At 36.9% G+C, this 24,033-nt stretch overlaps 1 long non-coding RNA gene across 1 annotated transcript in view; it reads left to right on the top strand.

Annotated features, from left to right (window-relative positions):
• Positions 1-14,563, top strand: part of LOC118355972 — a 31,302-nt gene extending 16,739 nt beyond the window's left edge. The window contains exons 3-5 of the long non-coding RNA XR_004819329.1: positions 1,823-1,866; positions 13,331-13,421; positions 14,513-14,563. This is a non-coding gene — a long non-coding RNA (uncharacterized LOC118355972). The remainder of the gene's footprint in view (positions 1-1,822; positions 1,867-13,330; positions 13,422-14,512) is intronic.
• The last annotated feature ends 9,470 nt before the right edge of the window (positions 14,564-24,033 follow it).

Here is a 24,033-nt window from a genome sequence, read left to right as displayed (position 1 = left end):
GCCCTCATGATGTTGGACAGGAAGTGTTTAAAGAGTAATGGCTTGACTTATGGCCTCTGAGGAACTACATAGGAGTGTCCTGGCTTCCCTGTTTCTTTTTGATGGGCAATCCATTTTCAGGGGGATCACAAGTACCAAGTGACTCTTCTGGTCAAAAAGAGTTTCAAATATTCCTCCTGTTGACAAAATGCTAAGAATGGCATCCTTTAAGAATGCATTGCTGGAGCTGAGGGATTTTAGTTCAGAGAGAAGCAGGACCAGAGAGTGCTTGGGTGAGAGAGAGAGACAGCGCTCTGTTGTCACAAATCCACAGTTGACATCTTGCAAGTTGTGTTGGATGGAGGCAATGCTTCCTCCAGTAATCAATGGAGGGCTGTAGTTCAATGAGGGCTGTAATTTGAGCAAGTGCTGAGAGGAAAGACTAAGACTCTTTAATAAGTTGTCTGTGGTGACAAGGGCAAAGCAGGGCACGCAGATGAGGATCTGGACAAAACCGGCCCTGGGGAAGTTCTCTTACTTACCACATCCTTAGGAGGAAGGCTGGGAACTGTTATTGGAACCCACTGTACATCCTCTATAGTGTGTGGATCGTGAGTTTATGCCATAGCTATAAATAGTTCTCCTAACAGAGTGGGCTCAATCACACTCGATAAATCATTTTGTTAACTACACAAATTCCTGAGTTGAAGAGGCTCTTCAGCTTCATTGAATACAGATTCCAGACCTAGAGGCCTCTGCTCAAGGATTAGATGTTCTGCATGTGAATAAAACAAGGCCATCAGCCCCTCCCAGGATTCTAGCTCAACTGAGTTCTGTGTTACATAAGCAGGATATTTTGACCTAACTCTGTTCTCCTTCACATCCCTCTGCTCCCTAAGAGAATCTGTTCCAAGGCCCCAATGTTTTTGATCCAGCTCACTTGTTTTGAATCTGTTTTATTACTCCCAAGGTTGAATTGCAAATTTTAATTTTCTAGTGGTGGCATAATGCTTGTCCAGTGACAGGATTGTAGACATCTTACATGGAGGTATTGGAGAGTGCGGGTCTTGTCCTTCGGTCCCACCATGTCCCTATTCATGAGGCAATAATGCTCACCTATTAGTCCATGAACAAGCCTCAGAGGGACCGTGAACTTCTAATTTGCATGGGTCATGTCCCTATGTCTGTTTTTTGGGGTAGTGGGTCTATCAGATTCTAAAAGTATTTTGTGACCCCTCCACCCCAAAGTAAGATCTGCTGAAGTTGTCCCTACCTTTTGAAAAATGTGAGTATTTGACTTTGAATTATGTCTTTTTGATCCCCTCCCCATTGGCATTTTCTTAAACTTAAAAATGTGAGTTGTCATCTGCATTTTGTCTACATGATCTTCCTATCACTATCCTCCTCCTCCTCATTATTAATTTTATTTTAGGGCTTTTCACAGAAGGCTCTTGAAAAGTAAGTAAACAGATAAATGGATGCTATTGAAACTAGTATTTCTGATCTGAGCCATAGGGTATGGCATGTAAAAATATTTAAGTGTTAATGAGAAGTCACATTGCACTTTGGAAATCAGAGCAGGCATCTGTGAGTGGTGACTATGTGCTGGTCTCATGCTAACACTTGATGTGGATTATCTCATGAATCTGGTAGTCCTTTGAAGTGGGTACTGTCATTAACCTCATTCTATAGTTGAGGGAAGTGAAGCTTACAGAGTTAGAGTAACTTGCACAGGTCTTCAGCCTGGTCTCTGTCTGGCTCCAAAGCCTAAGCATTTAACCACTGCCCTGATTAGAACTTTTTCGGCATCTAACGAGGATCCCCTTTCTTTTTCTAACTTTAGGCTATGAGGGTATGGATCACAAAAAGGAACCTTGAAACTATCAGGTAGGATATTTTTTTCCTTGCCAACTTTTTATTTTAAAATATTTCAGACTATAGAAAAGTTGTGAGACTCATACTGTGAACATCGACATATCCTTTCTGTCAATTTACCAGTTGTCAGCATAGGCACATTGTGCTCTTTCTCTATACAGATAGATCTTTTCTTAACCATATGAAAATTCGTAGCAGGTATTATGACATCTCATTCCTAAATTCTTCAACATGCATTTCCTAAGAAAAAGGTCGTTCTACATTTACAGTACCATGATCACATATAAGAAAATGAATAATTCTCTACCATGTTCCAAAATACAGTCTATTTAAATTTCTGTAGTTTTCCTAAGAACATCTTTTATGCCTGTTTTCATTTCTTTTTTTGATCCAGGATCCAATAGAGTTTTATGAATTGCATTTCCTTATGATGAGTCCCTAGTCTGTTTAAATCAGAACAGAACCTCTCTTCCCTCTGTTACTCCATAACATTGATATTTTAAGAGTTTAAGCCAATTGTGTTGTACTCTATCCCCCACTATGCATTTGCTTTGTTGTTTCCTCATGATTAGCTGCTAAACATTTTCGGCTGGACAGTGTCATAGGTGATGTTTTATTGCATCAGATCAGTAGGTACCTCATGCTACATTGTCCTACTATTGGTTGAATGAAGTTTGATCCCTTGGATAGTGTGATGATCACAGATCTTTTCATTGTTAAGGTTACTTTCCCCATGTAAATAATAATTTGTGATTATTTGAGATTTCGTGAATGTTCTACTTCCCAACTATCTTTCATCCAATGGTTTTAGTATCCATTAATGATTTGCCTTAATCAATTAATATATGGAAGGTGACAAAACTATGTTTTTTTTCCCTATTCTTTTTTCCACTTTCTTTTTTTCCCCTTTATTTTCTGACATTATTCTTTGAAAAAAAGCTTCCCCTTCCTCCTTTTTTGAGTATCACTATGGGATCATAATTTCTTAAAACTAGTTCAGTGCTTCTTTGTCCTTTTGACATAGCCTCATTAATCTTTGAGCACTTCCTTGACATCTGGCCTGAGATGTCTTGATATCACCTTTTATGTTCCCTGCCCCAGACCTGCAACCATGTCCATAAGACACCCTGGTTTCCTTGAATGGGAAATGGCATTTACAAACGAAAAACTCAGTGTGAGGTATGCTCATTACTCCTGGAGTATCATTGCTTCTGGCCCTTTTTATAGATAAAGCTAGAAAAAATATTAAATAATGAATTCATAATGATTCCTCAATTGAAGTAGAAACCAACCCAAAACCTTAATGCCCCACACCATATATGTATTTTCCTTATCCCACAATGAAAACCTTGGTTTTCAACATCAATATATTTACTTGTTTATACTGTCATAAACACAATAACACAATAAACACAATATGGGTTCAGAAACACAACAACCAATAACCCTGTCAATTATAAACCTACTAAGCTCAAGATGTCTTTGCAATTATTTTGATCTTAAAATATATTCTATTAAGAATGTATAATCTTAGTATTATATTTAAAAATTGAATTAATTTATTATTCTATGTGGCGATCTTATTGTAGATTCACTTCTTTCTGTAGTCAATGTTAAGGTTTACTTTTTATTTAATTTTAAGGTTTGACTATATAAAATATTTACACAGCTTAAAAGTTAAGACTAGTAAAAAAGTTCTAATCAGAATAGTCTTGCTAGCACCCTTATTCCTTACACCCCACCAGCTGCCCCCATGGGCCATTTTTAAAAATTTTTTATTGTTATGTTAATCACCATACATGACATCATTAGTTTTGGATGTAGTGTTCCATGATTCATTGTTTGTGCATAACACCCAGTGCTCCACGCCCCATGGGCCATTTTTAATTTATCCTTCCTGACTTTCTTTTTGCAAACATAAGGAAATATATACATATACATTTTAATTTCCTCTTTCTTATACAAAACAGCATACTGTGAACTCTCTTGTACTTTGCTTTTTATCACTTACCAGTATGTCCTGCAAATTACTCCTATATCAGTTCATAGAAATCTTCCTCATTCTTTTGGATGGCTGCATAGTATTCTATTGTGTGGATGTACCATAATTTATTTATAATGCCCTGTAGGTGGGTATCTGGACTGTCCTTAATGTTTTGTTATTACAAATAATGTAATAATAAATAATGTGCACATATTTTTTGTATTTGTGAAGGTGTGTTTTTCAGGGTAAATTTCTAGCAGTGGGATTGATGGGTCAAAGGGTTAATGCATATATAATTTGGCTAGAAGATGCCAAATCCCCCCCCTTTTGGGGTGTACCATTTTTCTCTCTCACCATCAATATACGAAAGTTCTCTTTCTTCCCCATAGTCTTGCCCTAAGTCTATTGTCTAATCTTGAGTTTTTTGCCAATCAGATAGTTGAGAAATGGCATCTCAGTGTAATTTTAACTTGTATCTCTTTTATTGTGGGTAAAATTGAGCATTATTATATATTTAAAGACCAACTGTGTATCTTTTTTCATGAACTGCCTGCTCACATCTTTTACTATCTGGTGGGTTTTTAATGGATATCTTAGAAATCATCAAATTTTATTTATAACGTTGGAGTTTACAAAGACTTTCATAAGTCATCTTATTTGATCCTAAAAGATTTTGAAAACCTCAGAAAGAATAAGGACAGCACTGGTGAAATAGAACAGTCTTGTTAATCTGGAAAATATGGGAGTCCCTGCAATTATACACATGAACTATCTTGTCTGATGCTGATAGAGCCCTCGAGCAGAATGTTTCATGTAGAAGATTATTAATGCTGCCCGAGGGCTGCTTGTACCATCTGTATAATCATTTAATAAACATCCTAAGACATCCAAAGTAGTCACACAAAGCTCCAATTGTTTTCTGCTTATAGTACACCTAAAAGAAGCAGTGGGATGGAAAGGGATTTGGCAGAGCGTCAGCTACACCTATGAAACATTACAATCTGGTAGCTCTGTTCACTTGGCTGATTTTGTGGTTGGTTTTTGAATTTTTGCTTTTACTCTCCCTTTTATTCAGAAAGTAACTTGAACTCTCCTCAATATCTATACTGGTTGCTAAGTCCAGCAATTTTCCTTTCTTAAGAGGTTCCCTGCTGAAAGCTTTCCATTTAGCAAAACGAACCACTAAATGCAAGAGGGGTTGAATTATTGGAATTATTGTTTGGCCAATGTAGAATGATCAACCTTGCCACACTGTGATCCAGAGAAAGATTTTTGGAAAATAAAGATCATTTTCCTCAGTTGGAATAAAACTGCTCTGCAAGGAATCAAATTGACCCTCTGTCAGCACGATCTTAGGTAAAGAGAAAGATGAATGTGCTCTGTCCACAAATGAAGTTGGCCAAGCAAATTGGGGGCGTGGAAAAAGCCTCACTGTCTTCCATATTTATCTGAAAATCACCTTCTCGAAGAAGTAAGGTGAGAGAGAGAGCACACATCTCTAGTTTATAAACCACTTTCACTCATGGGCAGGAAGAAAGATACAATATAGTGTCTCCATTAAGCTTACACCATCCTCAGAAATCATGCCAAAAATCAACACAGGGTTGGAAATGGAGGGAAGTGGATGACTCAGGGTTTCTCATGAAGGATGTGAAACAACCACCCTCAGAAGCAGTCCCTTAACTAAAGCAGAGGTCAGAAATGACTAAACAGGGTGCCTCGGTGGCTCAGTCAAATAAGCGTCTGCCTTTGACTCAGGTCATGATCCCAGGGTCCCTCTGCACCTCCTTCCACTCGTTCTCTCAATATCTCTCTCTCTCTCTCATATAAATAAATAAAATCTTAAAAAAAAAAGAAATGACTAAACATAGTTTCCATCTGAAGTTAAGCACCACAGGCAATGAAGTATTTGAGGCTTCCATATTTCTATAGAATAGGTTTGAAGGTTACAAGGTAAACACCAGGCCCTGTAATAAATATGAACCAAGATTGTGCAGGTAGATTACAGGAGATTAAGAGCTGGGTGCAGGAGAGTTCAGATACTTGTAAACCAACTTGACTGAGGTATAATTCATAAATAATATGCACACAATTGAAGTGTACAGTTTCAAGAGTTTTGACAAATATATATATATATATATATACCATACCACCACTACTGTCAAGATATAGAATGTTTCCATCACCCCAGAAGTTCCCCTTTTTTCCCTTCTCATTCCTGGACCTAAGCAAGCACTGACCTGCCTTCTGTACTATAGATTAAATTGAAATTCCTGTGAGTTTCATGTAGATGGAATCATACAGTATTTATACTTTTGTGTCATGCTTCTTTCATTCAGCATAACATTTTGAGATCCACCCATGTTGTTGCTTGTACCAGCAGCTAGTTCCTTGTTATTTACCCATTGTATGAGTATATGACAATTTGCTTATCTATTCACACATTGATTGACATTTGAGCTGTTTACAGTTTGGGACTATTATAAATAAAGTTGATGTGACCATTCACATTTAAGTCTTTGTGTGGGCTTTTGTTTTCGTTTCTCTCTGATAAATACTAGAAGTGTAATTTCTGTGTCATATGGTAAGCATATGTTTAACTTTATAAGAAACAACTAGACTGTTTTTTGGAAGTGTCTATAGCAGTCTACATTCCCACAAGCAATAAATAAGAGTTGAGTTATTCCACATCCTCACCAACACTTGGTATTGTTACTCTTTTAATTTTAGACATTCTAATGGTGACTTGACTTGCATTTTTCTATTAACTAATTATTTTGGCTTCTTCTCATGTGCTTATTGGCTATTTATATATGCCCTTTACATATTTTTTTTTTTTTTGCCTATTTAACAAATGGAGTGTTGTTTGCCTTATTGTGGTTGTTAACAGGTCTTTAGAGATATTTTTGATTTTTTGATACAAATTCTTTGTCTTCTACTTGTATTGCTAATATTTTCTCCTAGCCTGTGTCTTGCACAGAGTGCTATTGGTGGACCAAAACGAAACAAAACAAAACAAATCAGCACCCAAACAAGAGACAAGAAGAAACACTTACTGTAAGAGGAGGTGACTTTTGAATTCAGACTTGAAAGAAGAAAAGTTAGTGGGAGGGTGAGCCCACCATGGTGGAGCTTTCTCAGAGGCACCAAAAAATGACCCAACCTTACATTGGTTCTTTTCTTTCTCATAGATAATGCTCCTGTCTGGGCTGATATCATTAAATTAGTTGATACTAATATTTGAATCACTATTAAGGATATTCCTCCAAAGAGGTATTTGAAACTAATAATAACAATTTCCTTGCCAAATTCCTTTCAGTTCACTCTTTTTTATACGTCTAAAACTGATGGAATTATAGCGGGGAATTTTGGGGAAGGAAACTTCTGGTTTTGTCTGTAAATGTTTGTCAATAAATGTCAATAAACTGAAGGATATGCCAAGACAACACGTAAGCCATTTCTTTCAACTTCCTTCAACATATAAGAGGCAAAATAACCATCCTTTGTAAATGGTCATTGTCAAAGTACTAAAGCAATCTATCTGAGTCACCTGGACAGACCATGGCCTTGATGGACAGTTGCTTCATTCCCTTTTCTGTAGCAGCAGCTAGAAATTTATGAGGTAAAGAAACACAATAGTTCCCGGTCACAGAAACTGATAGATAATGGTGGTTGTTTCATTGGGATAGTTGTTTTCTGTTGGTGTTTCCAGGAGGTGAGACAGCCCTTTCCTTCAAATGATGGGGATTCCTGAGATAGATAATGGGTAAATAGGTGAATGAGTGGATGAAAGAATGGATGGATGAATAACTGGGCAGCCAGAGGGAGTTTTACCTCTCTATCTGTGAGAACAATAGATAAAGCAGAAGTGGAAAGAGTATGCACTGAATGGAAAAGAGTGAAAGGAGGAATCAAGAGATAATAGACCACTGTGGTGTGAATTAGGAAAAGCAGAAATAAAAGCACACAGAAGAAACTACCTACAAGCAGAGGACCACATGCACCTTAAAATACACGTAACTGGAGGGACTATGAAAGGGTCAGATTGTTGAGAGTTGGTTCAGCAGTGGCCTTCCTGTACAGTTAGTTCATCAGAGGGTGATGGGCAAGGTTGCAAGGCAGGAGAGAGGAACACCTTTGTTGTCTCCCTTTCCTCTATGCTCCACTCTCCTATATTCCACTGTCTTCTGGTCAAATGAAAGAAGAGATATTCATTATACTCAGTACAAGTTTTGTTTTGTTTTATTGACATGTTCACATAATATGAAATCAACCCTTTTAAAGTGAAGAATTTGGTGTTTTTTAATATAGTCAGAGACTTTTGCAAACATCACCACTATCAAATTCCAGCACATCTTCATTACCCCCAAAATAAACCCCAAACCCATGAGTAGTCACTCCCCATTCCTTCCTCTCGCCAAGCCGTTGGCAACCACTATCTACATAATTTTTTTTAGAGCAGCCTGAAATTTACAAAAAATATTGACAGGAAGATAAAGAGATTTCCCATATACTTCCTGCACGAACACATGTATAATCTCCCATGTTATCAACATCACTTATCAGAATGGAACATTTTTTACCAAGGATAAACCTACATTGACACATCATAATCACCCAAAGTCCATAGTTTACATTAAAATTTAGTCTTGGTGCTTCATATTCTATGGATTTGGACAAGTGCATAATGACATGTACCCATCATGACAATATCATACAGAATATTTTTGTTTCTCTAAAAATCCTCTGAGCTGCCTATTCATCCTCCCCCCTTCCATTCCCCAATACACACCATCTACTCTCTGTCCCTACAGCTTCGTCTGTACTGGGAATTTCATATAAATGGAATCAAGCATATGGCATTTTGTATCTGTCTCCTTTCACTTAGCATAATGTGTTTTTCCTTTTTTTTAATTAATAAATTTTATTTTTTAGAACAGTTTTAGTGTATAGAAAATTAAGTAGAAAATAGAGAATTCTTGTACCTTCTTTCCCCACTCCTTATAGTTTCCCCATTGCTTTTTTTTTTTTTTACCATCTTACCCATTTTTACATGTACAATTCAATAAAGTCAACTATATCCCCATTGTTGTGCCAGTACAGTGGTTTTTTGAAAAAGGTAGGTGGAAAGAGGTCTTTTTTTTTTTTTTTTTTTTGAGAGAGAGAGAGAGAACGGGGTAGGGGGAGAGGGAGAGGGAGAGCAGACTCCACACCCAGCCAGGAGCCCGATGCAGGGCTAGATCTCACGTCCCTGAGATCATGACCTGAGCTAAAATTAAGAGTCAGATGCTCAACCAACTGAGTCACCCAGAAGCCCTGGAAAGTTGTCCTCTCAGCCAAGGAGAAAAAAGTTGTGCCCTCCCTAGAACGGAGAACCTATGACTTTTATAAGACTCTCTTATTTTCATGTAGCACCCCAGAGGCAGTCCCACCTGGCTGGGGGTTCACTTCCCCTTGCTAAGTAAGCTCCATGAAAGGCCTGAGGAGCTGTGGTGACTGTCCAAGTATATGCACATTCCTCTCTGACCTTGTAGCATTGATTTGTTCTCCTCCACTTTAGTAAATATTTTAAGGCATTGAATTGGATTTTAAGATCAGAGGCTTATTTTTATCCTGAATAAAACTTAACTGAATTCATATTGAAAGGACTAAATGATTCAACTTTAAATACTCGTTGAGTGAGTTCTTCCCAAAACTACTTTGTTTATTTTTAATATATTTATCTCTTGGAGCACAGAGGCCACCTGTTCTGGAAATACTGATATTGATATAAGATCTGGAAAATTGATAATATTCTTAAACATGGGAGTTTCTGCACACATGGAAGGTAATTTAGGAAAAATTCCCATAGGACTGGATTACTTTTCTATGACTATGAAAGGATAAATTGAAGAAAAAGTATAAGGGCATAAAGATGTTGTCTGCATTTTTAGTTTACCTATATCCAGTAGAAAAAAACACTGGAGTAGAAATAATAATTGCTACCATTTGTTGAGGGACTAGTGACCAGGTACTATATTAAGCATTTTTACATGAGTTTTCTCTTTTGAAACTCATAACAGTCTTATGAGTTAGGTGATATTATCATTTTTTATTGAGATATATTTGACATATAACATTGTGTAAATTTAACATACTGGTTTGATACATTTATTTGAAATATGATTGGCACTGCAGCATTAGTTAATACCTCCATCATATCAATAACTATCATTTCTTCCTAATGGTGGAAATAATTAAAGTTCTGGTCTCTTACTAAGTTTAATGTTTATAATACAGTTTTGTTGTCTATCACCATTGTACTGTGTATTAGATCTCTCAGACTTATTTGTGTTCTAATTGCAAGGAAGTACACTTAAACAACATGTCATGACTTTTGCAGGTGAATTTAACTTCAAAGTCAAAGTGTTCAAGCACTCTGCTGACATGCGAGTTGGATCAAGTAAATTCTCATCCTGATCATATGGTTAAATGTAACTGGGCCTCATTTTCCTCACCTGTAAAATGGGGATATTGGATTACGTCCCTGATCCTTAACCTGTGGTTGCCTTGGAAATGTGCTGAACCATCCAGTAGGGAACATGGTTGACTAACAGCCCCCGGCTACTCCCCCTGAGAACCTAAGGCCACACTTCTACCAGGCTGCTTCCAGCCAGTGACTGAACATGGCAGGGGTACTGATGCTGGCCCAATTTGGGCTTCCTCTGATGGGCAGGTTTGGCTCAGAGACTCTCCATCAGCTGGGCAAGAGTGCCTTAGAACTGCACTGCAGTCTGAGTCTCTTCCTACCCAACCCTTTCTACCCAACACCTCCCTCTCAGGTATTGGACCTGTATCATGAATTTGCAGCCTCTCCAAGCCTACTCTTGTCTACATCCCATTTATCCTTCCCAGAAATATCCTTCAATAAATCTTTTGCACAGCTAATCTGGTCTTGGTATCTGCTACTCAGAGGACCAACTTCCAACCTGGATAGGAGGGTCAGGAAAATATTTAAAGGGTCCATAAATTCCATGTTCAATAAACAATGTCTCTAGACTCCATGAATTCCAGGTCTCACATTTATATGAACTACCACGCTCCAAATAAATATGGATGATAAATATAATGTAGAGTCATATCAGAGCATTATTGAATTTACAGTTACTTTTGTCCCTATGCATGTTTTCAACCGTGAATTATTTTTTCCTATTTTTTGTATTATGTTTTGTTAATCACCATACATTACATCATTAGTTTTTGATGTAGTGTTCCCTGATTCGTTGTTTGTGCATAACACCCAGTGCTCCACGCAGAACGTGCCCTCTTTAATACCCATCACCAGGCTAACCCATCCTTCCACCTCCCTCCCCTCTAGAACCCTCAGTTTGTTTCTCAGAGCCCATCATCTCTCATGGTTCCTCTCCCCCTCCAACTTCCTCCCCTTCATTCTTCCCCTCCTGCTATCTTCTTCTTTTTCTTTTTTTAACATATAATGTATTATTTGTTTCAGAGGTACAGGTCTGTGATTCAAGTCTTGCACAATTCACAGCGCTCACCATAGCACATACCCTCCCCAATGTCCATCACCCAGCCACCCCATCCCTCCCACCCCCCCACCACTCCAGCAACCCTCAGTTTGTTTCCTGAGATTAAGAATTCCTCATATCAGTGAGGTCATATGATACATGTCTTTCTCTGATTGACTTATTTCGCTTAGCATAATATCCTCCAGTTCCATCCACGTCATTGCAAATGGCAAGATTTTCTTCTTTTTGATGGCTGCATAATATTCCAGTGTGTCTGTGTGTGTGTGTTTGTGTGTGTGTGTGTGTGTCTGTGTGTGTGTGTGTATACCACATCTTCTTTATCCATTCATCTGTCAATGGACATCTTGGATCTTTCCACACTTTGGCTATTGTGGACATTGCTGCTATAAACATCGGGGTGCACGTACCCCTTCTGATTCCCACATTTGTATCTTTGGGGTAAATACTCAGTAGTGCAATTGCTGGATCGTATGGTAGCCCTATTTCAACTTTTTGAAGAACCTCCATACTGTTTTCCAGAGTAGCTGCACTAGCTTGCATTCCCACCAACAGTGTAGGAGGGTTCCCCTTTCTTCGCATTCCTACCAACATCTGTCGTTTCCTGACTTGTTAATTTTAGCCATTCTGACTGGTGTGAGGTGATATCTCACTGAGGTTTTGATTTGGATTTCCCTGATGCTGAGCGATGTTGAGCACTTTTTCATGTGTCTGTTGGCCGTTTTCCCAACCATGAATTTTAAAAGAAAGATAACAAGGGTCTTCATGCTTGAAAATTTTGGGAGCCTCTGGGCTGGATGCTCACTCAGGGCCCTCAGGTCTGATGTGCTTCGATTCCCTGGTGGCGGGGGCGGTGGGGGGGCACCGTACAGCACAGTGGTTGCAGAGCAGGGCTGAGAGCATGGGCTTTGGCACCGGACAGACCTGGGTTTCAATCCTTACTCTGTTTCTTGCTGGCTGTGTAAGCTCAAGCAAATTGCGTAACTTCTCCAAGTCTTTATTTCCTCATCTATAAAATAAAGATCTTAAGAGTGACTTCTGCACGGTATGGTTGTAAGGGTTAAATGAGAAAAAAATGAGTGTAGAGTACTTTGCCTGGCACAGAGTAAGTGCTTTGTAAAAGTCACTGGAGTTATTATCATTACTCATTCTTAGTTTCATTTTGTTTATTCATCTTTGCTTCTAACCAAAAGATTGTTTATAGTGTATCTCATAGTCTTTAACTCTTACTTCATGAGAACAGAAGATAGCATTTCTTATCTTCCTAAATTACATGGTTCATCCTTCCAAAGAAATTGCATCTCATGTTGAATACACCCCCACTCCTTTGAGCTTAGACCTTTGTAACCAACTGAGCTTTCATTTAATCAACTGGAATAATCTGGACCTTAGTGTTTTCTCCCATGTGATTTCCTTTCACAGCCAATTTGTCTTTAATACTCAGACTGGGCTGCAATAATAACACAGAGTATTGAGAAAATCTATCATTCACACAATCCCATCTCAAATAGATGACAATTTCAGGCAGATGTAAGGGTTTGAGGTTTGGGAGCAGGGCAGCTTTTTGAATAATATAAATAATTGCTTATCTGAGTGCTGATTTTACAGTTGACAGCAAAAAGTCATCTGGAGTGGCTCATTAGTGGAACAGGTGCATGGGCAGCTGTTCTAACTAATGTTTTAGGAATCCCCATACTTGATTTCTATTAAGAATTAGAGAAAAGCTTTGCTATCTACCTGATTACAAGACTGGGCTGAAGACATATAACCACTAGGAATGTTGTTAGCTGTAGGTAATAAAATACATGACTTCAGTGGCCTAAACAAACAAGAGTTTATTTTTCCCATGAAAAACAAAGTCAAGAAGCAGATAGTTGCTTCTTTTGGTTTATCAGCTCAACAGTGTTTATGTCTATCTCCCTGAGATTCTTTTGACCTTTCCTTCATTGTCTCAAAATGGTTATAGGAATTCTGATCATCATGCTCAGAGTCAAGGCAAGAAGAAGGAGGAAAGAGTGGGGAATGAGCAAGTCCAGCAGATCTCCAGCAGACCATCAGTATGAGCAAACCCCCTGCTTATGTCTCATTGGCCAGGACTGTCCCTGCAGCCACTGCCTACCTGCAGTGGGAAATGAAGTTTGTAGCGGAGCTTACTATGTTGTACACAATCAGGATGCTATTACTAAGGGAAAGTGAAGCAAGTATGTTGGGAGGGTTACCAATTCAAGGTGCTCTCAGAGGGAAGCCCAAGAATGTTATTGGTATTTATGTCTTGGATCCACCTTGTTTTCTTTGTGGGAAGAATGAGAGATCTAAGAAATGCTGTAGTGAATATACTAGAGATCAAAACACATCACAACAAAGTTCAAAGAGGTGTCTGCCACATTCTATTTAAGCTTCCACTATACTGAGAAATACGTGTGGTAAAACTTAGTAATATTATTTTTAGTAACGAAGAAATGTTTGCGGTAACAATGTCATGGCATTAGGATTTACTGCAATTACAGAATATAACAGATTCCTACAAAATTGTCTTGATTTCTCTGAAACAATGGGATATATTGAGGGGACAGTACATCCTGGAATCTGTTTGAGAGGCAGTTGTAATTCACTGGAATTAGTTGTCCCCAAATTCACAACTTAATTTTAAGCTATAAAAAAGATTCAAACTACATCAGGAGCTTAAGCAGAATATAAATAGATCTTAGAGTCCTGAGGTGTGCAATATAAAATAGGCCATGCCTCAGGAGTTTCTTGTGAAGATGCCTGCAACATGAACTTTTGGACCCTGACTCTGCAAAAATTACGCATCTTCAGAACTTGGTAAAAGTGTGAAAGATCGGCAAGTATCTATCTGAGCTCTTTCTCATTTGTATGGTACTTAGCTACATTTGTCAGAAATTACAGTGGATATATATAGTTTTCATTTGTATTTTAAATATTGCTTAAAATTAATTATATATTTGTCATGGGTAAAATCAATTTAACTACTTGCCTTGTAGCATTTATTTACATTACCTATATAATCCTCTTTCCCGATATCTTTATTAAAACATCTTTAAATTGTTTAGGCATCGGTTTTCCCTTTAAGTGATATTTTCAAATTATGCTCTTTTTTAAAAAGATTATTTATTTATTCATTTGTCAGAGAGAGAGAGACAGCAAGAGAGAGCACAAGCAGGAGGAGCATCACGCAGAGGGAGAAGTAGGCTCCCTGCTGAGCAAGGAGCCTGATGTGGGACTCGATCCCAGGACCCCGATCATGACCAGAGCTGAAGGCAGACGCTTAACCGACTGAGCCACCCAGGAGTCCCTCAAATTATGTTCTTTATAGAAAATTTGAGAATTACAGAAAAGTAAAAAAGAAAACCTCATATTACTTAAGACATATGTGTTTATTTGATTCAACCCTGATGACTACTCGATGCAGTGTCCAAGATATCCAAGATACACACAGATATACAGTGATGCTATGTGCCTGGAATGTACCAATACCTACTTAAATCTGGACAAATAAAATCATGTTCCAACCATGTACCAATTGATACATTTGGTGAAAGCAGTCAATTTACAGGCCAATTTGAAAATGGGTTGAAGAGGGCAGTCGAGAAGAGGGAGCTGGAAGAGGCGTTTTATCATTTATCATACTATGAGTAGACCTGGTAACTCATTAATTTAAAAATACATGTAAATACATATAACCGGAGAAGTTAGGTGATATAACAGGACAGAGACAAAGAATCAGAACTAGAACCTGGGCTTTCTTATCCTTACACTAATGCGTTCTCCCGTTAAATATGGATGTTCAGATCATGCAAGTGAACTGCAAACTTATTTAGCTAAAAAGTCTTCTTCTTATATTTTCATATTTTGTATGTGCTTGAGGATATGTTGAGGAGATAGAGCTATTTTAAAATAATGCCCTTATTTCTTGCTTTGTTTTCCTCCCTTCTCCCTCCCTCCCTCCTTCCCTTCTGTCCTTTCTGCCAGGTGAGGGACCAGGAGATTTTGTGCATGGACTTGGGAATCAGACAGACCTGGATTTGAGTCTTGGGTCTGCTGCTCACTAGATATGGGATTTCATGGAGTTTGTTTAAACTTTTTATGCCTCAGTTTCTTCACCCTCAAAATTGATGCACATGTACTTGTCTTATAGTATTATTTAGTGTGTAATGGTCCAATTAGGCCTGATTCTAACTGTAGTAACAACTCAAGTTTATTTCTTGCTCAAGCAAAGTCTGCTGTGGGTCTGGGTGACTCCAGGCTCAGCATTCCACATTGCCTCATTTTTATGGCACTTGTATATTAACAGATTCTTGTATGATCACCATAGCAATTAAATACTTCAGCCTAGAAAGTGACATGTATCAGTTCTGCTCACATTTCTTTTTTAACTAATAAACAGTTTCATGGAAATTCTTGACTTTAACAAGCTAAAGAAATACAGTGCTCCTCCTGTGCATGTAAAATGGAAGAACTGGAAATGTTGGTAAGCGCCACTTATATCTACCCCAATCTGCTTTCCTCATCAAGTTTTCAGTGTACTCTTCTTTGCACATAGAATCCATTCACCCTTCCCCAAGGTGACAACTCAGTAGTTCCATCTCTCTGAGTCCAGGATGAAGCATACTTCAGATCCAAATTTTGCTTCTCTTAATCCAGACCCAATGATTTAGAGTTCATGAAGTGCCTAGTGCCTGGCACAGGGCAAATTCATTATGACTAGCAGTCAAGGATAGCATGTTGACAACAGCAGCAATAACAATATCTTTCCAATCCTGTTATGACATAGCAACATCTTCTTTGTCAGGATATTTTTATAGCTCAAGACACCTATTGTGTCAGCAGCTAAGCATCAAGTCCCCCTTCTTAGGGAATTCACCTCTTCTCATCTTAGTCCATGTGATTTAGATGAGAGTGCTCCTGCCCTCCTACTGCTAGGGGTGGGCATATGACCAAGGCCTAAAGAATCATTTATTCTTGTCTTCCTGGGCACTGAGATAGGTTTACTGAGATAGGTGCTCCACTCAACTTGGTCCAGGGAGACTCAATCCTAAAACTTCCACTGGAAAGTGGGGAAAAATCCACTTTTTCTCTTAGGATGTTGAGAGGTTAAGATGAAAGTCTGTACCTGCTAAAGGTCATCTTGTGACCAAAGTGAGAGCCTTCTAGAAATGAAATAAAAAAAGAAGGAATGCCAAGGAGTAGTGAGAACGAGTTCTGCTGATAGTATTTGAACCCCTGGATTCAGCCACTACGGGTTCTCTGGTATTTTCAATAACTTGAACCAGTAATTTCTCCTTCTGGTTAACTTGGATTGATTTGGGTTGTGTTGCTTATAGTGGTAGATTGCAAAAATGGCCATAAATTCTTCTCCTCCTTGTATTCATACTCACATAATATACAACTTTGAGGGCTTTCCACACTGACTCTGGGCCTAGTTAGGTGATTTGCTCTGGACAAAAGATGCCCACAAACAGGACACAGAAGAGGTCTGAAAGCCGTGTGTGCATCAGAGTTTTTCCTCTCTTGATGGTTTTTAGACCCTTCATCACAGCTGCTATGTGAATAAGTACAGATCATCTCCTTGAGGAATAATGAGAGATCATGAAACAGAGAAGAATTGCCTTAGCTGAGCCATCTTAGATCAATCAGCCCAACCAATCAACTAACTAACCACCTACACATGAAAAAGCCCAGTAGAGCTTTGTTCCTACCTGAACAAATTTTGTTCATACCTGAAAAACTTCCCAGAGGATCATGAGCCAAATAAATGATTGCTTATTTTAAATTAATAAAATTTGGGGTGGTTTGTTAGGCAGCAAAAGCTGACGGATACATTTGCCAACAAAAGTGTGCTACTTGCTATAACCATGTTATGACGGTTCTTTTATATCTTATCTTGCCCTTTTTGTTTTTTTAAGGATTTTTATTTATTTATTTGAGAGAGAGAGAGAGAGAGAGAGAACATGAACAGGGGGGAGGAGAGAGGGAGAAGCAGACTCCCTACTGAGCAAGGAGTCTGATGTGGGACTGGATCCTAGCACGCTGAGATCATGACCTGAGCCGAAGGTAGATGCTTAACCACTTGACCCACCCAGGTGCCCCTTGTCTTGCCCTTTTTAAAGCATACCAATTCTATAATAGTTTAATGAGCATATAAGTAAATGCTCAATAACTATTCCCTAAATAAATGCTTGAAATGAATATGGGAACTTAAGAGTCAATGTCTTTGCCACAGAATTGATCCCAATGCTGACTGTTTTAGGAAGGAAAGAACTGTGGAGAAACTGAGTATATTTTCATGCATTTATTGACTATTTGCAGTCTTTTGGGAAGTGTCTGTTCAAATAGTTTTCTCCGTTTTGGGGGGAAAGGGAAGGGAAATAGCTAATCTATTATTAAGCTGTAAGAATACTTTATATATCCTAGGTACAAGTCCTCTGTTAGATACAAATATGGTGAATTTTTTTTTTTTTTTTCCAATCTGGGTCTTGCCTTTTTTGTTTTCTTAATGGTGTTTTTTGAACAGCAAATTTTATAATTTTAAGTCTAATTTATCAATATATTATTTTATTTTTTATTTTTATTTTTTTAAAGTAGGCTCCACACCCAGCATGGAGCTCAACCTAGGGTTTGAACTCACAACCCTGAGATCAAGACCTGAGGGGAGATCAAGAGTTGGATGCTTGACCAACTGAGTGATCCAGGTGCCCCATAATTTATCAATATTTAAATGGTTCATGATTTTTATGTCTTATTTTAGAAATTTTTACTTATCTCAAGATCACAAAGATTCTCTCTTATGCTTTTTACTGGAAATTTTTATTGCTTTAGCTTTTTACATTTAAGGCTGTGATCCATTTCAAATTAAATTTTGTTTTGCTGTGAGATAAAGGTTCATCTTTCTTTTTCCCTCCCTCCCTGTCTCCCTTTCCCTTCCCCTCCCCTCCCCTTTCCTTCCTTCCTTCCTTCCTTCCTTCCTTCCTTCCTTCCTTCCTTCCTTCCTTCCTTCCTTCCTTTCTTCCTTCCTTCCTTTGCATATGAATGTTCAATCATTCCAGAACCATTTGTTGACAAGACTATCCTTTCCTCATTGAGTTACCTTGGCATCTTTATTCTGTCCCATTGAGCTATATGTCTATGCTTATGCATTCTTCAGCTTTAGAGTAAATCTTGAATCAGGTAATGTAAACTTCCAGGACAGATTTTCTCTTTTAAAATTGTTTGACTCTCCATTTTCATATACACTTTAGAATTATTTTATTATTATTATTTTTTAAAAGTCCTGCTGGAATTTTCAAATGGATTGCATTTAATCTATAGTTCAATTTGTGGAGAATTGACATCTCAGCAATATTGAGTTTCTCAATCCACAAACGTGATATATCTATCATCTATTTAGGTCTTCTTTACTCTCTTTCAGCAATGTTTTTTAGTTTTAAGAATACAGATTTTGTACAATTTTCACTAAATTATTCTTAAGTATTTTTTATGCTATTATAAATGGAGCTTAAAAAATTGTTGCTGGTATTAGAAATAGAATAATTTTTGTTCGGTTTTGGTAGTTTGTGTTTCTAAAGGAATTTGTCCATTTCATTTAAGTTGTCAAATTTGTTGGCATGAAATTATCATAATATTATCTTATTATTCTTTTAATATCTGTACAATTTATAGTCACCATCCCTCTTTCATCTCTAATATTGATGATTTGTGACTTTTCCCATTTTTTTCTTGACCAGTTTACCTAGATGGTTTCAACTGTATTAATCTTTTCAAAGAAAGAGCTTTTGGTTTTATTGACTTTCTTTATTGCTTTTATGGTTTCTATCCCTTTGGTCTCAACTGTTACTGCTATTATTATTTCCTTTCTTCTACTTGCTTTGGGTTTAATTTATTTTTCTTTTATAGTATATTTAGGTGGAAAAGTAGATTTTTGATTTGAGACCTTTCTCATTTTCTGTATAAGCAGTCAGAACTATAAGTTTCCCTTTAGGTGCTAATTTAGTGTACACTACAAATTTTGATATGATCTTTGCCAATTTTTATCCAGTTCAAAATATTTTCTAATTTTGCTTATTTGTTCTTTGACCCATGGGTTATTTACTGGTGTATGGTTCATTTCTAAGTATTTTGAGGTTTTCCAAGTATCTATCTACTATTGATTCCTAATTTTAATTCAATTGTAATTGGGGCACACACTCTATAGGATTCAATCATTTTAAATTTGTTGAGACTTATTTATAGTAGGGTGTGGTTTATTTCAGTGATTGTTCCATATGCAATGAAAAGAATATGCATTCTGCTATTGTTCAGTGAAATGTTTTATAAATGTCACTTAGGTAAAATTGATCCATGTTTTTCAAATCTATAACCTTACAATTTTTTTTTTGTTCTATTTGTTTTATCAGTTACTGAGAGAATGTTAAAGTAGCCAACTACAATTGTGAATTTGTTAATTTATTTCTTTAGTTCTGTCACTTTTTTGCCTCATCTATTTTGGTCCACAAATATTTAGGATTGCTGTGTTCTTTTGATGAATTGATCCTTTTAATAAGAAATGCACAGCTTTATTATTGGCCACATTCCTCTTTTTAAAGTTTACTTAATCTATGTTAATATACCTCCTCTAGCTTCTTATTAGTAGCATTTCATGTTATATTTTTCTCACTCTTTTAGTTTTAACCTCTCTGTGTCTTTATATTTAAAGCACATTTCTTGTAAATAGTATATGGTTGGGTCTTGCTTTTTTGTTTAATCTAAAAATCCCTTCTCTTTAATTGGTATGTATAACATTTATATTTAATGTAATTATTTTTATTGCTGGCTTTAATTCTACCTTCTTGCTATTTGTTATCTATTTGTCCAACCCATTTTTTATTACTTTCTTCTTTTCTTGTCTTCTTTGGGATTGAGTTTTTTCTTTTTTTTTTTTTTTTTCACTCCACTATTGGTTTACTAGCTATTACTCTTTGTTGTACTTTTTGCTTGAGGATTAGAGCAGGCTTCCTTAACTCATCGTATACCAGTATGAATTAATAACATGCCTCTTCACATATAATGCAAGAATCTTTCTATATGTTCTATTTATCACCTCTTCTCTATTATTATATATTTTATATCTATAAATTTTATAAATCCTATAATACATTGCTATTATTTTTTACTTTAGATGGTTATCTTTTAGAGAAACTAAGAAACTATATCCTCATTCTTAAACAAATTAGCTCATGACTAGTTGAACACCATGAGTTGATTTGCTTAAGTCTGATTAACTGAATTAACTGAATTAACTGAATTAATTGAATTAACTGAATTAATTGAATTAACTGAATTAACTGAATTGAATTAACTGAATTAACTGAATTAATCACTGTCCACAGCAGATGGATTTATCTTTAGACCACTCAGGCTTACAAAACACTAACCTGGACACACTTTTCCTGAAGAACATAGGGTTTTTAGAGAAGAAATAGAAACATGAAGAAACAAATTTTTTTCTGTTTTAAAGGGGAAAGGAAGTAGTTGATGTTGTCTAAGTAACCAGCAATGGCCACTGGCTCAAGTTATTTCCTTAATGATTTTTAATGGGTCTGGCTCCACTACTTTAAGTGGCTGTCATCCACTAGAAACTCACATAGACACATTCTAATAAAGACAAGTTCTGTGTGATTTGATTGATTAGGTTTCCTTGGTATGGTTTAATATCATTATTGTGTAACACTCATGTCAGTGCATTGTTATATGAATTGCAATTAATTTATGGAATGGTGGGTAAAATTCCTCTGTTTCGCGTAATACCCCTGGGAATCTAAGACATATAGGACAAGTATCTTACCATAAAGTTTATCAAGAAGATTGATTAACAGAAAATATTCAAATGGGATTTTTAAAAATCAATTAATGTAATCTAGCATATCATTAGGCTAAAAAAGAAAAATCACATGATTATATAAAAATGCAGAAAAATATTTGATAAAATCCATCACCTATTCATATAAAAACTCTCAGTAAACTAGAAATAGAAAGGAACTTCCTTAACTTAATAAAGACTATTTACAAAAACCTACAGCTAATATCACACTTAATCGTGAGTAACTCAAAGCTTTCCCACTAAGATCAGATACTAGGCAAGGATGTCTCTCTCACTGTTCCTTTTCACATCATATTGGAAGCTCTAGCTAATGCAAGAAAAGGAAACAAAAGGTATCTAGATTGGGAAATAAGAAATAAAATTGTCCTTGTTGGCAGATGATATGATCAGGTATGTAGAAAATCCAAAAGAATTGACAACTCACCCTCTCAAACAAAATAACTCTCCTGACATTAATAAGTGATTGTACCAAGGTTGCAGGATATAAGGTTAATACACAAAAACCAATCATTTTTGCTATATACCAACAATGAACAAGTAGAATTTGAAATTAGAAACACAATACCATTTACATTAGCATCCCCCAAAAATGAAATACTCAACTATAAATATGACAAATATGTGCAAGATTTTTGTGAGGAAATCTATAAGGCTGATGAACAAAATCAAAGAAAAATAAAGGAAAGCTATTCCATGATCATGGATAAGAAGATTCAATATTGTCAAGATGTCAGTTTTTTTCAGCAAGTTATTTTGTGGATATTGACAAACTGATTCTAAAGTTTGTATGGAGAGGCCAAAGACCCAGAATGGTCAACACAATATTAAAGGAGAAGAACAAAGTTGGAGGCTGACACTACTTGACTTTAAGACTTCCTGTAAAGCTACGCTAATCAAGACAGTGGTATTGATGAAAGAATAGACAAATAGATCAATGGGACAGAACAGAGAGCCCAGAAATAGACCCACTCTTCAACAGATGGTGCTGAACAACTGGTCATCTACATGCAAAAACAAAACAAAACAATAAATGTAAACACAAACCTTACACCTTTTGCAAAAATTAGCTCAAAATGACCACAGACATAAATGTAAAATGCAAAACTATAAAACTCCTAGAAGGTAACATAGGAGAAAACCTAAGTAGCCTTGGGTAGGGTGATGACTTTTTAGATACAGCACGAAAGATATGATCCATGAAAGAAAGAACAGATGAGCTGGTCTTCATCAAAATTAACAACTTCTGCTCTGTGAAAGACAATGTCAAGAGAATGGGAAGACAAGCCATAGGCTGGGAGAAAATGATTGCAAAAGACATATTGATTAAAAAAAGGCTGTTATCCAAAAATATACAAAGAGCTCTTAAAACTCAACAATAAGAAAACAAACAACCTAATTAAAAAATGGGCCAATGACCTTAACAGATACATCACTAAAGAAGATACAGATGGCAAATAAACATATGGAAAGGTGCTCCACATTATATGTCATCAGGGAAATGCGAATTAAAACAATGAGAAACCACTGCATACCTATTAGCATGGCCAAAATCCAGAAAACTGACTACATCAAATGCTTGAGAGGATTTATGGAGCAACAGCAACTCATTCATTTCTGGGGGCAATGTAAAATGGTATAGCCATTTTGGAAAACAATTTGGCAGTTTCTTACAAAACCAAATACACTCTTACTATACCATCTTTGGTATTTACCCAAAGCAGTTGAAAACTTATGTCCACACAAAAGAATGCACATGGATGTTTATAGCAGCTTTATTTATAATTGCTAAAATTTGGAAGCAATCAAGATGTCTTTCTACAGGTAAATGGATAAATAAAGTGTACACCTAGATAGTGGAATATTATTCAGCACTAAAAATAAGTGAGCTATCAAGCCATGAAAAGACATGGAGGAAACTTAAATGCATTTTACTAAGTGAAAGGAGTCAATTTGAATAGGCCACACACTGTCTAGTCCCAACTATATAATATTCTGGGAAAAGCAAAACTATGGAGACAATAAAAAGATCAGCGGTTGCCAGGAGTTGGGGGGAAGGATGAATAGGCAGACTACAGAGGATTTTTAGGACAGTGAAAATACTCTGTATGATACCATATTGATGTATATATGTCATTATACATTTGTCCAAACCCATTGAATGTATGCTATCAAGAGACCCTAATGTAAACTATGGACTGTGAAAGATTATGATGTGTCAATGTATGTTCACCAGTTGTAACAACGGTACCACTCTGGTGGAGAATGTTGGTAATCTAGGAGGTTATGCATGAATCAGAGTAGGGCTATATGGGAAATCTCTGTACCTTCCCCTCAATTTTGCTATGAACCTAAAACTGCTCTAAAAAAATAAAGTCTTGGTGAAAAAAATGGAATTCTCCTTCTTCTTTCTTTGTTTCTTTCTCCTCTTCTTCTCTTCTTTCTCTTCTCTTCTCTTCTCCTCTTCTCTTCTTTCTCTTCTCTTCTCTTCTCTTCCCTCCTTTCCTCTCTTCTCCCCTCCCCTCCTCCTCTCCTCTCCCCTCCCCCTTCCCCTCCTCTTCCCTTCCCTCCCCTTCCCCTTCCCCTCTCCCTTTTCCTCCCCTTCCCCTCCCTCCCTCCCCTCCTCTTCTTCTTTTTCTGACTGATGCCCCAAAAGCCAAAAGCAAAACAAATGAAAAATGTTCCATTCCAAAATGAGATGTTATATTCCTCATTCAAAGCGTGCAAATGAGGTGGTCAAACACTGGTAAATAGTATTGAAAATGAGAAGGGTGAACTACCAGAGTCCTGAGGGCTGA

The sequence above is a fragment of the Zalophus californianus genome, chromosome 9, assembly GCF_009762305.2.
Source record: "Zalophus californianus isolate mZalCal1 chromosome 9, mZalCal1.pri.v2, whole genome shotgun sequence".
NCBI classification, from domain to species: Eukaryota; Metazoa; Chordata; class Mammalia; order Carnivora; family Otariidae; genus Zalophus; species Zalophus californianus.
This window is presented reverse-complemented; position numbering and strand designations above follow the sequence as displayed.